Here is a 19,116-nt window from a genome sequence, read left to right on the forward strand (position 1 = left end):
GGGACACAGGTTCGAGCCCTGGTTCGGGATGATCCCACATGCTGCGGGGCAACTAAGCCGGTGCGCCACAACTACTGAGCCTGTGCTCTACAACCTGCGAGCCGCAGATACTGAGCCTGAGTGCCACAAGTACTGAAGCCCGCCTAGAGCCTGTGCTCCATAACAAGAGAAGCCACTGCAGTGAGAAGCCCGTGCACTGCAACGAAGAGTAGCCCCCGCTCACTGCAACTAGAGAAAACCACGCACAGCAGCAAAGAACCAAAGCAGCCAAAATAAATAAATAAAATATATAAATTTATTTTTAAAAAATGCTATAAGAGAGCTCAGTGTCTGCCTAAGAAGTAACACAGTGCATTCCTCAATAGAGATTAAAGTTGAAGCAATCTGTAGTATTGATGAGGCAATCTTTTTTTGTTGTTGGAGAGGAGGTTATGATAACTGTTTTAGATAAAGCAAAAGTTGCATGCAATTTTTCAGTTCTACCACTAGATGTATCCATCTTCTTACCAACTTACTCATCGTCTTATCAACACAAGACAGAAATCTCCAGTGCATAATTTGTGCAAAGCTTAATGTTAGGCACTCCAGATTATCAAAAATAAGATGCAGTTGATGTTCTAAACATCATAGTAGTCTGGTGGGGACAAGACAAGCACTCAAGAATCTGTATTTCAAAGCAGAATATAAATGTCAAAATACAAATGAGAAGTTCTATGGAAACTCAAAAGAAAGAATAACTCCAAAACATTAGCAGAAGATTTTTGGATGAGGTAGCATTTGAATTTTGAAGTTCAAGTAGCATTTCAACTGACTGAGGTGGAGAGTGTTGGATAAACAAACACAGAGGTGGGAAGGCATGATAATGTGTTCTTGGAACACCGAGAGATAAGACTTGAGATGTAGGGTAGGGCTATATTGTTTTAAATGCCGAGTTGAAGAGATTATAATTAATTCAATCAGTGATGGAGGTGCCCCCCAGCCCCACCCCCACCCCCGGTTCTTTGAGACACCAGTCTATGAACCAGGCTCTGTTCCTCCACATTCCTTCCTGTGGGCGGAGTCAGGACTCCCTTTCCCCCACACCTACAGCCCTCCTACCTACTAGAATATCTGACAAATGTGTTGGGGGTAGTGAAAGTGAGAGATAAAAAATAAACCCAAATTCGTTTTTCCCAGTTTTTCTCTTTTTATTAAGGGTACTCATGTTATTATTATTTTGACTATTTTCGAAAATTTGGCTTACCACTAAAGAATGTATATTTCATATGATGAGAATATTCAAAAGAATAGACCACATTATGGAGGTAACTAAAATATCCACAAATGTTACTGAGTTGAGGAAGATTATTTGAACACACAGTGTATATTGCTCCAAAGAATAAATGTCCAATTAGGGCAGAGGTTGCAAACTGGTGACTTGGGGTCCTCTCTAGCTCAAAATATGTTCTGTTAGGGCACTTCCCTGGTGGTCCAGCGGCTAAGACTCCGTGCTCCCAATGCAGGGGGCCCAGGTTTGATCCCTGCAGGGAAATAGATCCCACATGCCACAGCTAAAGATCCAGCATGCCACAATGAAGATCCCGCACTTCACAATGAAGATCCTGTGTGCTGCAACTAAGACCTGGCACAGCCAAATAAATAAATATTAAAAAAAAATATATATATATATATATGTTTCGTTAAATTGCACAACATTAAAAAAAATTTTTTTTGAGGGCTTCCCTGGTGGCGCAGTGGTTGAGTCCGCCTGCCGATGCAGGGGACACGGGTTCATGCCCCGGTCCGGGAAGATCCCACATGCCGCGGAGCGGCTGGGCCCGTGAGCCATGGCCGCTGAGCCTGCGCGTCCGGAGCCTGTGCTCCAAAACAGGAGAGGCCACAGCAGTGAGAGGCCCACGTACTGCAAAAAAAAATTTTTTTTTGAGTTACTTGATATTACTTTACAAATCATGAGGCTTTCACATGCAATCTAGATTTCTGGCTTCTCTTCAAACATTGTAAAATTTCATAACAAGGCATCCCCGTTCCCATTCAGCATAGTCAGCTGGAGCTGTGTAGAGACCACCCCCCCCGATTCAGTAACACACCTCCTCTCTAGTTTCCATGTGCCCTGCTCCCTTCTGTAATACACAGGACCTGCTTTCCAATTTATATTACCTGTCTGGCCCATAGACATTTGATTTGTGTGATCTCTATGTCTGCCCATTTGGATCTGCAGATTTTAGTGTCTTTGTTGGACTGGTCATCACCAGTCATTACACACTGATGTTCTCAAACTCTTTCCTGCATCCACATTTTGGTCAGTGTGTAAAATTGATTTTGTTGCAACTGAGCATATATGCCATCAATTCATTAAACTAAGTGGGTTTGTGACTTGCTATTGAATCGGGTATAATCTTCTACAAGTAAGAGGTAAGAGACAAAGTGTAGAATCCAGAAAGATCACATGATTAATGGAACACCGGAGAACTTTGCCCCATGAGTATATAAGGGCAGCAAAAAAAATGTCTGTTCAAGTAACAATACAATGAATTCAATAACTGTGGGTGCTCTGGTGGTGAGATATTTTGAAATATATTAATGTGTTTTTTACTTCTGTACTTCTTTGGCTATGCCTTCCCCCCCAATTTAGTCTTCATTGTCTTGAGAAGGATTAGGATATTTTTTAGCAGGAATGCAAAGTCATTGTTTAATCTTGAAGCCCATTTCAGAAGCAAGAGTCTTGAAGCCAGGTGTACAGTCAGGGTCTAAATAGGAAAACAGAAATCCCTTTAAGAACTTACAGTATAGGAAAATTGACTTAGGTAACTGGGTTTACAGGAGATGGAGTAGGTGAGAAGCCAGAGACTGGATGGTGAAGTCACCCAGAGCCACATCAGCAAGACTGGAGGGGCAAAGGGAGGAGACTGTCGCTACAGGAAACTGGATCCACAGTGGAGTAAGGCAGCTCCTGCCAGAGGTACCGCAAAGGCAGAGAGAAATATTTAGAATTCTCCCTTCCCATCCCGGCCCCATCTCCTGCTAGTGTCATCCAGTGGCTGAGCCCAGCCAGAGTCAGTACCATGGGGACCTGCAGGCATCCGGAGCCCCCGGAGAGATGGACATGGGCAGGACCAGAGAGCACTAGAGGGCAAGCAGGTTCAGTGTCCACACAGCAATTACAAAGGCCAGCCACTGGAGATAGAACAGGGTTTTGCTCTGTTTTGTTTTCATCTTCCTAAACGTTCTCTTTAAATCTCTAGACCCAAAGCCTGGAGGGCTAAGTTTAGAGTTTATAACATAAACCATAGGGTATAGAACATGAGGTCATGGCAATTTCCTGTCACACAAAAAGGCAATAAAAACCCTTCCTGGCTTGGGAGAAGGAGCTTGGAGGAAATACTGAGGAACACAGGATTCTCAAGCTCCGTGAATGGGGACAGGCAGGGAAAAGGAGCCTCAGCTTGAAATTCCTAGAGCAGGGGGTGCTCACGCACTATTGTTTTTTCTTTTTTTTTTTATTCCTTTATTATTATTTTTTAATTAATTTATTTATTTTTGGCTGTGTTGGGTCTTTGTTTCTGTGCGAGGGCTTTCTCTAGTTGCGGCGAGCGGGGGCCACTCTTCATCGCGGTGCGCAGGCCTCTCACTATCGCGACCTCTCCTTTTGTGGAGCACAGGCTCCAGAGGCGCAGGCTCAGTAGCTGTGGCTCACGGGCCTAGTTGCTCCGTGGCATGTGGGATCCTCCCAGACCAGGGCTCGAACCCATGTCCCCTGCATCGGCAGGCAGATTCTCAACCACTGCGCCACCAGGGAAGCCCCTGCACTATTTTCTGTTTGGAAATTTGGAAGGACACCACCTTAAAGAATACCCGACACCAACAATAGAGTAGCAATGGCGGGGTGGAGTGTTTAGGCAGAGAAACGGCCCGTGATTGTGGTTTTCCATGGGTTTTCTGGGGTTATGTGTGTCCTGGACAAGATCCAGAGGCCACGTGCCTCCATGCAGGCTGCTCAACAGCTGAGAGGGCGTTACTGGGGCAGGACTGGGTTCCAGCTGAGGAGAGCAGACCCCTCGAGCAGGGAGGCCAAGGCAAGCGCCATAGGCTTCCGAGCAGGTGATGGCTAGTGGTGCACACAGCAGAGAATGAGACACCTTAGCTGAGCAAGGTGTCGCCTTAGGCCAACAAGGGGCAGAGGTCGGCAGATCAGCAGGTGAGCCAGACACTCCCCTGCACAGCACAGTGCTGGACCCAGGCCACCTGCCACCTGTACTCAGAGCACAGGCCTGGGGCAAAGGGTTGGGAGACTCAGAAAAGCCTAATCATGGACTTTGACTTTGAATTAACTGAATTTGAATTTTGAATTGGTTATGTAGGGAGAAAAAGAACAAGTTTCCTTCTACCCTTCTAAATTCTCAGCTGGGCCCCTATATAGCAGAAGACAGATTAACAAGAGAAAACAAGCAGAAGTTTATTAACATGTGTATCACACATGTAACACATGGGAGAACCCAGAGATGAATAACTCATAGGTTTGGTTAGAACTTTAGTTTATATAATATCTTAGCAAAGGAACAATAAATTTTAGAGAAGTGACAAGAAAAAGAAAAAGGACCTAGAGTCCCCAATGGGCAGCAAATTATGGGACGGCAAGTATATGGGAAACAAATGAGAGACAAAAGCTAGGTTGTAAACTTTGCATGTAAACTCCTCTGGTGTCATCTCCAGGCTGACAGGGTCTAAAGTCTCCAGTGATTCACTTTTGTCCTTCCTCGTAGAGAGGGGAGGGACACCTTTGTAAATTTATGTCCTACTTTTAGGCAAATAGCGAGAAGGCAGGTGGCTTTTCTTTTTTCTTTCTTTTTTTAAAAGGAAATTGTTTCATAAACAAGTAGCATGTTTAAAAATCCTGTTGAGGTATAATTGACATATTAGTTTCACGTGTACAGTGCAATGATTCGGTATTTATATAGCGAAATGATCATCACAATAAATCCGCTTAACATCCATCACCATGCACAGTTATATTTAGAATTCTTTTCTTGTGCTCAGAACTTTCAAGACCCATTCTTCTAGCTGCTTTCAAATATGCAATACAGTATTCTTAACTGTAGTCACACTGCAGTGCATTATATCCCCATGACTTTCCTTATATCTGATTCTTCTCATTTGCCTTTAGCTCAAAATAATCCTTATGCCTAAGTGGCATGTTTGGGGGTGGCATATTCTGTCACCCTTCAGTTATTTTTCCAAAACAGATGAGATTTTAAACTGGAGCTGTTTGAGTTACCTTAAAGGAACAGGACGAAATGTTTTCCCACCATTTGTAGAAATGAGGGGCTCTTTCAATTTTTAATGACAAATAAAGAAGCTTACATTTCTTTGCTTCTGAATCATTATGACCATAAACTTCAAACCTATTGCATATGAAGGGTTTCAGGTAATTTTTTCTGCTCTGAGTTTAAACACACACACGCATGCACGCACACGCACACACACACACACACGCACACGCACACACACACACACACACGCATGCACTACTTTGCAGCCCTTCAATGGCCTCCTTTATTCTAGCTGAATCGGCCTTTCCCCAAAGCAGTGAATGCCATTCTAATGAATGGAGAATCACTGAGCAGCAAGTATCATTTTTGGAAAGAAAACAAATCTTGATATAAAATTTCCAAGTAGCTTTCAAAATTCCAAATTCATTTCTTCTAGCGAATTAACCATGGTCCTCACAAAGACATTTACTTTCATCTAGATGTCCCCACTTCCAGGAGGTTTCTGTATAGAATCTGTTTTATCTCTCTTCAAAAGCCCTCTAGGTTTACCTGGGTGGCCTTGGTCTTAAGTAAAATCCTCACATTCCTTCATCAGTGGCTTTCCTTCATTCCCCCACCGACCGCACCTCATAGGAAGCTTCAGCCATGATGTACACAGAGCCTCCCTCAATGGGGGATAAGCTTCAGACAGGCTTTGGACAAGGTCCCAAGTACAGGAGTGCAGGGTGTGCATTGCCCCGGGGGCATCGTTTTTATCCTCAGCTGTACGTCTGACTCCCCCCACAGGGTTATACATGGTGGTCCTTACTCCACAACAACAAGGTAAGCGGCTATCTTTTCTTAAGAGCAACAGACAGTGCGGGCCAATCCCTCCACCCAAGTCCCTCTTCTCCTTGCTGGCGGCTGTGTCTTCCTTGGCTTGTGGCAGAGAAAGGGCTGTGGGCATCTCCTGAGCCAAGGTTCTGCCCGAATCAGTATAGCCCTGCCCTTGTCTCTTCTCTGCCTCCCCAGCACCTCCCAGGTCTGCACAGTTTCTCTGTCAATAGCGTTGGGTTCTCTTTCAAGCCTAGCTTTAAAATTCTTGTCTCTTTCTCCAAAGCCTAGTCTTTCCAGATATCCCCTAAGCCTGACATTAGGGCCTGAGTTGCTTTAAGATTTTGTTTGGTGCTTCATGTCTTTATGTCTCTGAAAAGAGGCTCAGTTCTTTGAATCATTTGGAGTCCAAGAAAGAAACTTTAAATATAGCATCCCACGTTCTTTGCTTTCTTCTGCCAGCTATCCTGTGTCTACCTCTGCTTAGCGCTCCTGGCCTATCAACTGGGCCCAAGGAACTCAGGGATCTGGTCCAGGTCATGGGGAACCAGAGACTCAAACACATTATGGTACCATTTCTACTCTACTGAGGCCACCCATAGTGGGGTGGGGCACTCTGCAGGGGTGTCCTCCAAGGGTCCCTTGTGAAAAGTGGGGCACAGGCTCCTGCTTTGATTACTGAGCCAAGCTCCACCAACCTACCCCCCACTGCAGGTCTGACTGCTCCCCAAGGGGCTGGGTTCTAGTAGCCCCATTCAGTCACTTTAGCTTTTTTGCTCTCCTCTCCCTCTTTCTCTGATTTCTCTCTTCCAGTCCTGGAAGAGCTTCTGTAATTGTCCTGCCCTGGAGGTGGGGAAATGCCCAGGAGTCAGAGTGTATTGCTCCCTACTTTATGGTTACTTTTTATAAAGCCTAAACTCTGGTCCTCTAATCAAGCTCAAAATTTGGAACCAACCCCTCTGTGAATTCAAAACAAAACCATTTCTCTGTCAGAGGCTTGGCTGTCACAAGTCCAAAATGCTGTGCTTTCAGACTCTTTTGCCAGGTGTGAATTTAAAAATTCATTCAGTCCTTCAATTAAATTATTTGAATTATTTCTTTGTAGGCAGCATCTGCTTTCATCAAACAGTGAATGTCATTATCCAACCGGTGAAAAACTACAGAATAATTTTAGGAGACGAAAAGGTCCAAGGTTGATATCTCTAAATTCTATCTCAGTACAAATTTAGAGACATGCTGAGACATTGTTATACTTTGGAATTATTGCTGATTGTATGGTTTTGTTTTGACCCTTTGTATTTCTTCAAGAATGCCATCATGGCTTTAAAAATATTTGATGAACCCCTTCTTTATTGACATGTCTTGCAAGGCACTATGGAAAGATGGATGTTAAACGGAGTCAAGGTTTAAAGGCTTATCAAAATTTCTGTACTTAGAGGGACTTCCCTGATGGTCCAGTGGTTAAGAATCTGCCTTCCAATGCAGGGGACACGGGTTCAATCCCTAGCTGGAGAACTAAGATCCCACATGCCACAGGGCAACTAAGCCCGTGCACCACAACTACTGAGCCTGCATGCTGCAACTAGAGAGAAGCCCACGTGCCCCAACGAAAAGCCACATGATGCAACAAAAGATGCCTCATGCCGCAACTAAGACCTGACGCAGCCAAATAAATAAATACATAAATATTTTTTAAATATTCTGGACTTAGGGCTTCCCTGGTGGCGCAGTGGTTGAGAGACCGCCTGCCAATGCAGGGGACAAGGGTTCATGCCCCGGTCCGGGAGGATCCCACATGCCGCGGAGCGGCTGGGCCCGTGAGCCGAGGCCGCTGAGAATTCTGGACTTAGAGATTTCCTTATGACATTTGGTTATTTCTTCTGATATATTTAACATCTCTTTGTAGTCTAATACTCAGTAGAGAGAATCTCTACGTAAACGGGGAGATCATTTTTATAGGGAAAGACATGAGTTCATTAATCATTGAATTAAAACTTGTTTCGGTAAATTTATGAGGTAATAGAATAAATTTAAGACTTTATTTAGTAGCCTGTTTTTTCAGATCTCCACTTTGGTCATAATATTTAGTTACTCCTTGAGAAGAAGATTCTAGAAAAATTGTCAGTTTTTCTTCAAAGGGGTCTTTAAATAATCCATGTAACCCTTTGTACTAAATAACCAGATAATTAAGCCCTGACCTATGTCTCCTGACCCTGTAGACTTTCTCCCTTTAGAATCTGTGGCTGGTCTTGATTCCTGCCTGGGGCATGACCTAATATTGATGAAGAGATAATGTGTTCTTAAAATGTCTTTTCACCCTGTACAATTAATGAGAAAATGATGTATTTATCAAAGGCTTGCCAATATTTTTTTGCTCCGTATTCCAAAGCTTTCAAGCTATTGCCTCAAACTATAGCTCAACAACATTCTTAAATAATGAAGCATTTGAATTTCTAGGAAGGTAATAGCCATTTACTGCAAAGATATCCAGGCTAATTTAGAAAGAAAGAGTAATGCATCTACTGAAAGAGAGTTTTCTAGTTCCCTTCTCCAGGTTCTAATATCTTCATGGAATTACCTTACTGGGGAAATCTCTTTGTCTTTCATTAAAGATTTAGCTCCTGCATGAGAAGTCTTCTTTTTTTTAAATTGAAGTATAGGGACTTCCCTGGTAGTCCAGTGGTTAAGACTCCACGCTCCCAATGCAGGGGGCATGGGTTCAATCGCTGGTCAGGGAAAAAAGATCCCTCATGTTGCACGGTGCGCCAAAAAATAAAATAAAATATTAATAACAAATAAATTGAATTATAGTTGGTTTACAATATTGTGTTAACTTCAGGTGTACAGCAAAGTGATTCAGTTATACATACATATATTTTCTTCAGATACTTTCCATTATAATTTATTACAAGATATTGAGTATAGTTCCCTGTGCTATATAGTAAACCCTTGTTGTTTATTTTAATCCCATACTCCTAATTTATCCCCCCTCTTCCCCTTTGGTAACCATAAGTTTGTTTTCAAATGTCGTATATTAACGCATATGTGTGGAATCTAGAAAAATGGTAAAGATGTACCAGTTTGCAAGGCAGAAATAGAGACACAGATGTAGAGAACAAACGTATGGACACCAAAGGCGGAAAGCGGGTTGGCGGGGGGCGATGAATTGGGAGACTGGGATTGACATCTATACACTAATATGTATAAAATAGATAACTAATAAGAGCCTGCTGTATAGCACAGGGAACTCCACTTCGCTGTACAGTAGAAGCTAACACAACATTTTAAAACAACTATACCCCAATAAAAAAAAAGACAAACTGTAAGTTTGTTTTTGAAGTTTGTGAGACAGTTTCTGTTTTGTAAATAAGTTCGTTTGTATCATTTTTTTTAATTCCACATAAAAGTGATATCATATAATATTTGTCTTTCTCTGTCTGACTTATTTCACTCAGTATGATAATCTCTAAGTCCATCCATGTTGCTGCAAATGGTAATATGCCATTCTTTTTTATGGCTGAATATATATATATATATATCTCTCACATCTTCTTTATCCATTCATCTGTTGATGGACATTTAGCTTGCTTCTATGTCTTGGCTGTTGCAAATAGTACTGCTTTGTACATTGGGGTGTATATATCTATGCCCAGGAGTGGGATTGCTGGATCATGTGGTAGTTCTGTTTTTACTTTTTAAAGGAATTTCCATAGTGGCTGCACCAGTTTACATTCCCACCAACAGTGTAGGAGGGTACCTGTATGGGAAGTATTCTTAAAGAGAGCAATCTAGTTCCTTCTGGAAAGCAATAGGGGTATTCTACCTATAATATGTTTAATTAAATTAAGGTGTACACTATTTTTTTACCTTAAATTATTAATTTACTTGGCCAATTCTCTACTACAGATATTTCTTTTTCTGTAACAAGTAATGCCACATTGAAATTCATTTACATATATAGCTGTGTATTTGGGAGAGTATTTCTGTAGATTTATTCCTAGAGAAGAATTTCTATGTTGAGTAGTAAGTAGATTTTTTAATTTGATAGATGCTGTGAAATTTTCTCCACAAAGCTCTGTGCCAACACAAGTATGTGAGTGGTATTCCATTAAGGTGTGCACTTCTTAACTTATTCATTGATAAGAAATAATACAATTTACTATTAGCTGTATATTATATCACTTTCACCAAAGTAATATTAGTCCATAGTTTTAAAATATCATATAACTGCTAAAGGCATGTACCAAAACACAGCAATCTCCTGCCCTTTTCATCTTATTGTTCTCTGCCTTAAATGTAACCACTTAGGTATATATATAATTTTTTTACATATGTATATATATATTTTTTCACATACATAATTCAAGTAGTATGAGTGAACAGTCTTGTTGGTTGGTGGTCTTTATTTTAGAGCAAACAGGTGGCCAGCTGCCTTTTTCATCATGTAACCCCAAAGGTCATTCTCTATAGACATTTTTTCCTGAGGCTGTCCATCTTGCCATCTCCTGCCTGTGTTTATAAGACTGGTTACTGTTAGTCTGAAATTCAGTGGGGAAGGAGAATGGTTTTACTTTTCAGTATGCAGAATATCACTTACTTGTTTTAAATGTGTCATTTCATCCTCATTCTCCTCTATTCCTGGCATCCTCAAGCCCGGAGCCTCTGGTCTAATTTCTCCAAAGCATCCCTTCTGCTGAACGTGTTGGGAAGGGGGAGGGCCCTACTACTTAGAGCGTGAATGGCAACCTAGCAACCTGACTGTTGATTATACAGACTTTCAAACAATCCCCTGCTTCCGGTCCTCACACACGCACTCACGTGCCTCACTCTCTGACTTCTGAGGTACTCGGCACTTCTAATCCCTGAGCATTTCCAGGGTTCTGAGGGGGTAAATCAACTTCTTCCCATCAGTATCCCCTCTATAGGTACTCCTCCATCTTAAAATTGTAAATGTACTGATTATATTTAATATGTCACAGGGTGGGGAAGGGTGGGGAGAGATAGGAATTAGTCTTCAAATAAGCCATAATCAGGACTTCCCTGGCGGTGCAGTGGTTAAAAATCCTCCTGCCAATGCAGGGGACACGGGTTCGAGCCCTGTTCCAGGAAGATCCCACATGCCACGGAGCAACTAAACCCGTGTGCCACAACTACTGAGCCTGCGCTCTAAAGCCCGTGAGCCACAACTACTGAAGCCCGCGCACCTAGAGCCCGTGCTCCGCAACAAGAGAAGCCACTGCAGTGAGAAGCCCACGCGCTGCAGTGAAGAGTAGCCCCTGCTTGCCACAACTAGAGAAAAGCCCGTGCACAGCAATGAAGACCCAACGCAGCCAAAAAATTAAAAAAAAAAAAAAGCAATAATCAAAGCATCAGTTGTGTTCATTTTTTTGTCTATATGTGGTTATAAATCATACTTGTCATTTAATTAGAATTTATATTCTAATAGAAAAGTGCTGTTTATCCCCCATTAGTTAGGTATGACATGTCCTTTTTTAAATAGAAGTCAGTCTTTATAGGTAAGAAAGGCACCTTGAAGTAGCACTTGCCAGACGCCCTAACAGAACAGTGACCCTGTGCTATTGGTGAGGTCCACGAACCTTGACTTAAACCTTTGAAACATTCTAGTAACTCCAGAAACACGTGAGAGGAAGAGTTGAACTCTGTCTCAAGAGTAAACTGAAGTAGTGAAAGAGCCTCAGGCTGAGATGAACTCTGAATATCTAATTCCATCCCTGGCTCGGAGGTATTAGAGACACCTGTCCTGGACACCTGGGATCCAGGTAGTAAGTTTGGGCAATCGATCTATGCTCACTCTGTGCTCCTTGCCTTCCTAGCAAAGTACCAGAGGGCATAGGTAGTTTGGATTGGTATGGCTGCCAGGTGGAAAGTATCCAAGGCTGAATGAAAGCCATCATTCATATGGCCTCCAGGATTATAACACATTTATAGTTTCCTCCATTCCTATACAATGATAAGAAGTGGAGGATGTATGGATTTTGAATTGTGTGACACCCAAGGATAATCATCAAACCAACATATTCCTTGCCTGTTTTTCTCTTCTGATCTCTTATTTATATAAATATTGTTATTAAATCCCGAACAAAATAATGAGCTATAAAAGATTTTGACTTGATCATTTGATTTTATCTAAAAATAATCTTAAAACCCCAAATAGATAAGTAAATCCCATTATTTAAAAATTTGTTTATTTATATTTTATTTTTGGCTGCCTTGGGTCTTCCTTGCAGTGCGCGGGCTTCTCATTGCAGTGGCTTCTCTGGTTGCGGAGCACGGGCTCTAGGCGTGCGGGCTTCAGTAGTTGTGGCTCGTGGGCTCTAGAGCGCAGGCTCAGTAGTTGCGGCACACGGGCTTAGTTGCTCTGCGGCATGTGGGATCTTCCCGGACCAGGGCTCGAACCCGTGTCCCCTGCATTAGCAAGCGGATTCTTAACCACGGTGCCACCAGTGAAGTCTGTAAATCCCATTATTTAAAACCTAAAAATGTAGGTGGAGATCTTAGGTGGTGACCCTTTTCTAGTAAAACACTAAAGACAAAATACTAACAGCAATCTGAAACAACTGTAGAAAAATAAGATTCTATTATAGTTGAAGGAAAGCTTCAGTTTCAAGGTTAAAAATGGATGACCAGACCTCTGAGTTTACCGAAGTGCCAATGTCCTCTTTGTCACAGCTCACAGGGGGCATGGTCTTTCCGAGAGTGGGACTTCCTGGAAGACTTAGGCACAACCTGAGCTCTGAAGGCAAAGACCCTCATATATGAGTCTCAAAGGGAAGAGTCTTACATTTTTGCCCGTGTGACCTAAAGAAATTACGTAGGATTTTTGCATCTCGGTTGCCTTGTGTGTAAAATGGGATGATTAAAGTTAAAAGAATTAAACATTTAGAGGAGTGTCTGGCACTCCTCTAATTCTTAGCAATGATCACCTCACACATAAGAAAGGACAGAAACAGAAAAATGCATTTAAAAGGAGGAGGAGGGGCAGAATTAGCTAAAGGCCAAAGAGCCCAGGGTCCCTGCCTCTGGTTCTAAATTGTATTTCAATTCAGGAAATTCCAGGATTGCATCAGCCCAATAAGATAAGCAGCCTGTCATCTTACACTGTTTGCCAGGACGTGATGCACTTTTTATATTAGGTTGCTGTTCTAATATGAGCCACATATGTGAGCTACAGCTACTTCTGCAGATGGAATAGTGTTTCATCAAGGTACAGGAAATGCCCTTTCTCCTTTTTTCTCACCTTTAACCTGAAAATCATGTGGTATTTATTTCCTACGTATTAACTCTACAATTAACTCCAAATTACCCATGCTAGTAAAGGGAAAGAACAACACAGATGGTTATGAAGGGTGCTTCAAAAATCCCTTATAATTTATGACTTTCGTGTTTAGAATATTACAATTGAGAGTTGGTGTCTAAATGTTGTGGAAACAAAACATCAAGCAAAACAACTCTTTCTGGAAGACTGATCTCAGAGAAGTCAGAAAATTTATCCCATTCTCCATCCAATAATCTGGTACAAAACCATGCTGTTTTCCTCTTCTGAGCTAGGATGCACCGTAGCATCTGAATGGAGAAAACCAACAGCCTAACTTGTGTGGTTGTTCACTGTTTGGTTCACACCCTTCCTGTGGATAAGGAAGATGTTTATTCATTCCTGACAGTTGAACTTAATTGTGAATAGAGCCTCAGTCTCCTTATCCTCCTGGAAGATTGTATATGATAAAAGGAAGTAACAAAAAAAATAATGAATTTATCTATGAGTTTAAATTGTTTTTTAAATGCACAAGTAGTATGGTTATATAATATGAAGAAATCAGGTCTTTGACAATCTAGCCCTGTGCAAACTCGTTAATTAGATGTGTTTTCCCTCAAACCCCTGACAAAAAAAAGGAAGGAAGGAAAGAATTATAGACTTGAAATCAATGATATTTAAATATACATATATATATACAGCTTCATTGAGTTGTAATTTTTTTATTGAATGAAGGAATCTTTAAATTCTTTAGCGCTTTCTGATTTTCAAAGTTTTCACACACATGATTTCATATAACCCCATAATAACCCTTTTTTTCCCCCTACCCCTGTATTGCCCTTCCTCCCTTCCCTCTCCCCACTGGTAACCACTAGTTTGTTCTCTATATCTGAGAATCTGCTTCTTTTTTGTTTTATTCACTAGTTTGTTCTATTTTTTAGATTCCACATATAAGTGATATCATACAGTATTTAACTTTCTCTGTCTGACTTACTTCTTTTAGCATAATGCCCTCCAAGTCCATCTGTTGCTGCAAATGGCATTACTTCATTCTTTTTTATGGCTGAATAGTATTCTGTTGTACATATATATATATATATATATATATATATATATATACACCACATCTTCTTTATCCATTCATCTGTTGATGGACACTTAGGTTACTTCCATACCTTGGCAATTGTAAATAATGCTGCTGTGAACGTTAGGGTTCATGTATCTTTTCGAATTAATTTTTTGTTTTTTTCCAAATATATACCTGGGGTGGAATTGCTGGGTCATATGGTAGTTCTATTTTTAGTTTTCTGAGAAACCTCTATGGTGTTTTCCACAGTGGTTGCACCAATTTACATTCCCACCAACAGTGTAGGAAGGTTCCCTTTTCTCCACATCCTCACCAACATTTGTTATTTGTGTTCTTTTTGATGGTAGCCATTCTGACAGGTGTGAGGTGATATCTCATTGTGGTTTTGATTTGAATTTCCCTGATAATTAGCGATATTGAGCATCTTTTCATGTGCTTGTTGGCCATCTTCATTTCCTCTTTGGAAAAACGTCTCTTTGGTTCTTATGCCCATTTTTTAATTGGGTTTTTTTTTTTGATTTTGAGTTATATGAGCTGTTTATATATGTTGGATATTAGCCCCTTATCAGTCATATTATTTGCAAATATCTTCACCTATTCAGTAGGTTGTCTTTTCCTTTTGTCAATGGTTTTGCTGCGCAAGAGCTTTTAAGTTTAATTAGGTCTTATTTGTTTATTTCTGCGTTTGTTTCCTTTGCTTTAGGAGACGGATTCAAAAAAGTATTGCTATGATTTATGTCAAAGTGTGTTCTGCCTATGTTTTCCTGTAGGAGTTTTATAGTATCTGGTCTTTTAGGTGTTTATTACATTTTGAGTTTATTTTTGTGTATGGTGTTAGAGAATGTTCTGATTTTATTCTTTTACATGTTGCTGTCCAGTTTTCTCAGCACCAGCTATTGAAGAGACTATCTTTTCTCCATTGTATATTCTTGCCTCTTTGTCATAGATTAATTGATCATAAGTGTGGGAATTTATTTCTGATCTCTCTATCCTGTTCCATTGATCTATGTGTCTGTTTTTGTGCCAGTCCCATACTGTTTTGTTTTTTTTTTTCTCTTTGCGGTACGCGGACCTCTCACTGTTGTGGCCTCTCCCGTTGCAGAGCACAGGCTCCGGACGCTCAGGCTCAGCGTCCATGGCTCACGGGCCCAGCCGCTCCACGGCATGTGGGATCTTCCCGGACCGGGGCACGAACCCGTGTCCCCTGCATTGGCAGGTGGACTCTCAACCACTGCGCCACCAGGGAAGCCCTCCCATACTGTTTTGATTAATGTATAGTCTGAAGTCAGGGAGCATGATTCCTCCAGCTCTGTTCTTCTTTCTCAAGATAGTTTTGGCTATTCAGGGTCTTTTGTATTTCCATACAAATTTTAAAATTATTTATTCTAGTTCTGTGAAAATGCCATTGGTATTTTTATAGTGATTGCATTGAATCTGTAAATTGCTTTGGGTAGTATGGTCATTTTAACCATATTAATTCTTCCAATCCAATAACACGGTATATCTTTCCATCTATTTGTGTCACCTTCAGTTTCTTTCATCAGTGTCTTATAGTTTTCCAAGTACATGTCTTTTTCTTCCTTAGGTAGGTTTGATCCTATTTAGTTTATTATTTATGATGCAAAGGTAAATGGGATTGTTTCCTCAATTTCTCTTTCTGATAATTTGTTGTTAGTGTATAGAAATGCAACAGTTTTCTGTATATTAATTTTGTATCCTGCAACTTTACCAAATTCATTGATGAGCTCTAATGGTTTTCTAGTGACATCTTTAGGATTTTCTAGGTATACTATCACGTCATCTGAAAACAGTGACAGTTGTACTTCTTACTTTCCAATTTTGATTTCTTTCATTTCTTTTTGTTCTCTGATTGCCATGGCTAGGACTTCGAAAACCATGTTGAATAAAAGTGGCGAGAGCGGATATGCTTGTCTTCTAACTAATATCTTAGAGGAAATGCTTTCAGCTTTTTCACTGTTGAGTAGGATGTTCGCTGTGGGTTTGTCATATATGGCCTTCATTATGTTGAGGTATGTTCCCTCTATGCCCACTTGCTGGAGAGTTTTTATCATAAATTGATGTTGAACTTTATCAAAAGCTTTTTCTGCATCTATTGAGATGATCATATGGCTTTTATTCTTCTATTTATTAATGTGGTGTGTCACACTGATTGATTTGTGGATATTGAAAAATCATTGTATCCCTGGGATAAATCCTACTTGATCATAGTGTATGATCCTATGATCCTTTTAATGTATTGTTGGATTTGGTTTGCTAATATCTTCTTGAGGATTTTTGCATCTATGTTCATCAGTGATATTGGCCTGTAATTTTCTTTTTTTGTGATATCTTTGTCTGGTTTTGGTATCAGGATGATGGTGGCTTCATAGAATGGGTTTGGAAGTTTTCCTTCCTCTGCAATTTTTTTGGAATAGTTTAAGAAGGATAGATGTTGTTAACTCTTTAAATGTTTGATAGAACTCACCTGTGAAGCCATCTGATCCTGGACTTTTGTTTGTTGGGAATTTTAAAATTACTGATTCAATTTCATTCCTGGTGATTGACCTGTTCATATTTTCTGTTTTTTCCTGGTTCAGTCTTGGAAAATTATACTTTTCTAAGAATTTGTCCATTTCTTCCAGGTTGTCCATTTTATTGGTATATAGTTGTTCATAGTAGTCTCTTATGATCCTTTGTACTTCTGTGGTGTTGGTTGTAACTTCTTTTTCATTTCTGATTTTATTGATTTGGGCCTTCTGCCTTTTTTTCTTGATGAGTGTAGCTAAAGGTTTATCCATTGTGTTTATCTTTTCAAAGAACCAGCTTTTAGTTTCATTGATCCGTTCTATTGTTTTTTTAGTTGTAATTTTTTAATGAACTCTACTGTGTGGTAAAACTATGAATCATGATTTTCAGTAAATTCTACTACCAGTTCATATATAAGTTCTAGAATGTGAGCTATAACAAAGTTTAACTCTCCAGCCTCAAGTGTGCAAACTCTTTTTAGTATGCACTTAGAAATGCTTGCCTGAATATGTGATTTCTAAAATAGAAGGTGATATATCCTTTATAAATTTATATATTCCACTTTATTATCTCTTTCTCTAGAACATCAATTCACAAGGACAGTTCATAATTAGTTAGCCCCTCTTTTTGACTTGACCTTAGATGACTATATTTTCTCTAAATACTTACTTGCTGTTGTCAGCTATGGAAAGTTGGGTTTAGGGTCGAATTTCCTCCTCACATTCAGAAACTATCCCAGGACCAGTTTTTCATTTTTCCTCTGCATTGTCACTAATATTTGACAAGGGATCCAAGAAGACTTAATGGGGAAAGGAGAGTCTTCTCCATAAATAGTGTTGGGAAAACTGTTTAACCACGTGAAGAAGAATGAAACTGGACCCCTCTCTTATACTATTTTTAAAAAAGTAACTCGAAATGAATTAAACATTTATGTAAGACCCAAAACTATAAAACTCATAGAAGAAAACGTAGGGGGAAAATCTCCTTGACATTGGCTTTGGGAAAGACTTTTGGACATGACACCAGAAGCACAAGCAATGAAAGCAAAAATAAAGTGGAAGTACATCAAACTAAAAAGCTTCTGCACAACAAAAGAAATAATCAGCATTAAAAGGCAACCTATGGAATGAGAGAAAATATTTGCAAGCCATCTATCTGAAAAGGAGTTAATATCCAAAACATATAAGGAACTCATACAACTCAATAGCAAAAACCCAAACAATTCCATTTTTAAATGGCAAAGTATTTAAAGACACTTTTCCAAAAAGAGAGACACAAATGGCCAACACATACATGAAAATATGCACAACTTCACTATCAGCAAAATGTCAATCAAACATATATAAAGAACTCTAGGGCTTCCCTGGTGGCGCAGTGGTTGAGAGTCCGCCTGCCGATGCAGGGGATGCGGGTTCGTGCCCCGGTCCGGGAGGATCCCACATGCCACGGAGCGGCTGAGCCCGTGAGCCATGGCCGCTGGGCCTGCGCGTCTGGAGCCTGTGCTCCGCAACGGGAGAGGCCACAACAGTGAGAGGCCCGCGTACTGCAAAAAACAAAACAAACAAACAAACAAAAACATATATAAAGAACTCTTAAATTCCTAAATGTAGACTATGGTATATTTAAAATGTTAGTATATGTTACCAGGTTCTTTTCCAGAAAGATGTACCAAAGTACTATCCCATTAATTTTGCCTATCCTGGGAATTATTGTTATTTTTAATCTTTGTCTGTTCGATTGATTGAAAACAATACTGTTTTGTTGCTTTAATTTAACTTTCTCTGACTATTTCTAAGGTTGAGAAACTTGTTTATGAGCTGGTCTTCTGTCTCCAAAATTAACTCTAAACAGAGTTAATAAAGTACCCACTAAAGTGAAAGTTCTAGTTGAATTATTTATTTAGCAGGTAGAAGTTAGAGAGAACAGTGTTCCAAAGAATCATGTAATTGTAGAGTTGAAAGGGACCTTAGAGATCTTCTAGCTTAATTTTGAGTAATCCTATGGTATGATTTGCTCCCTGTCCAAAAAGCAGTGACCTGAATGCTACTAAAACTAGAGAACTTAGATTAAACACTAGTGAGTTAAGGAAGAGAAGCAGCAAATGGGAAGAAAGTCTAAACTGAGTAGGAATGAGCATGACAACAAAGTTG

This window comes from Delphinapterus leucas, chromosome 2 (genome assembly GCF_059928025.1).
Source record: "Delphinapterus leucas isolate spDelLeu-1000000601 "Yukka" chromosome 2, BTC_Dleu_Yukka2, whole genome shotgun sequence".
NCBI classification, from domain to species: Eukaryota; Metazoa; Chordata; class Mammalia; order Artiodactyla; family Monodontidae; genus Delphinapterus; species Delphinapterus leucas.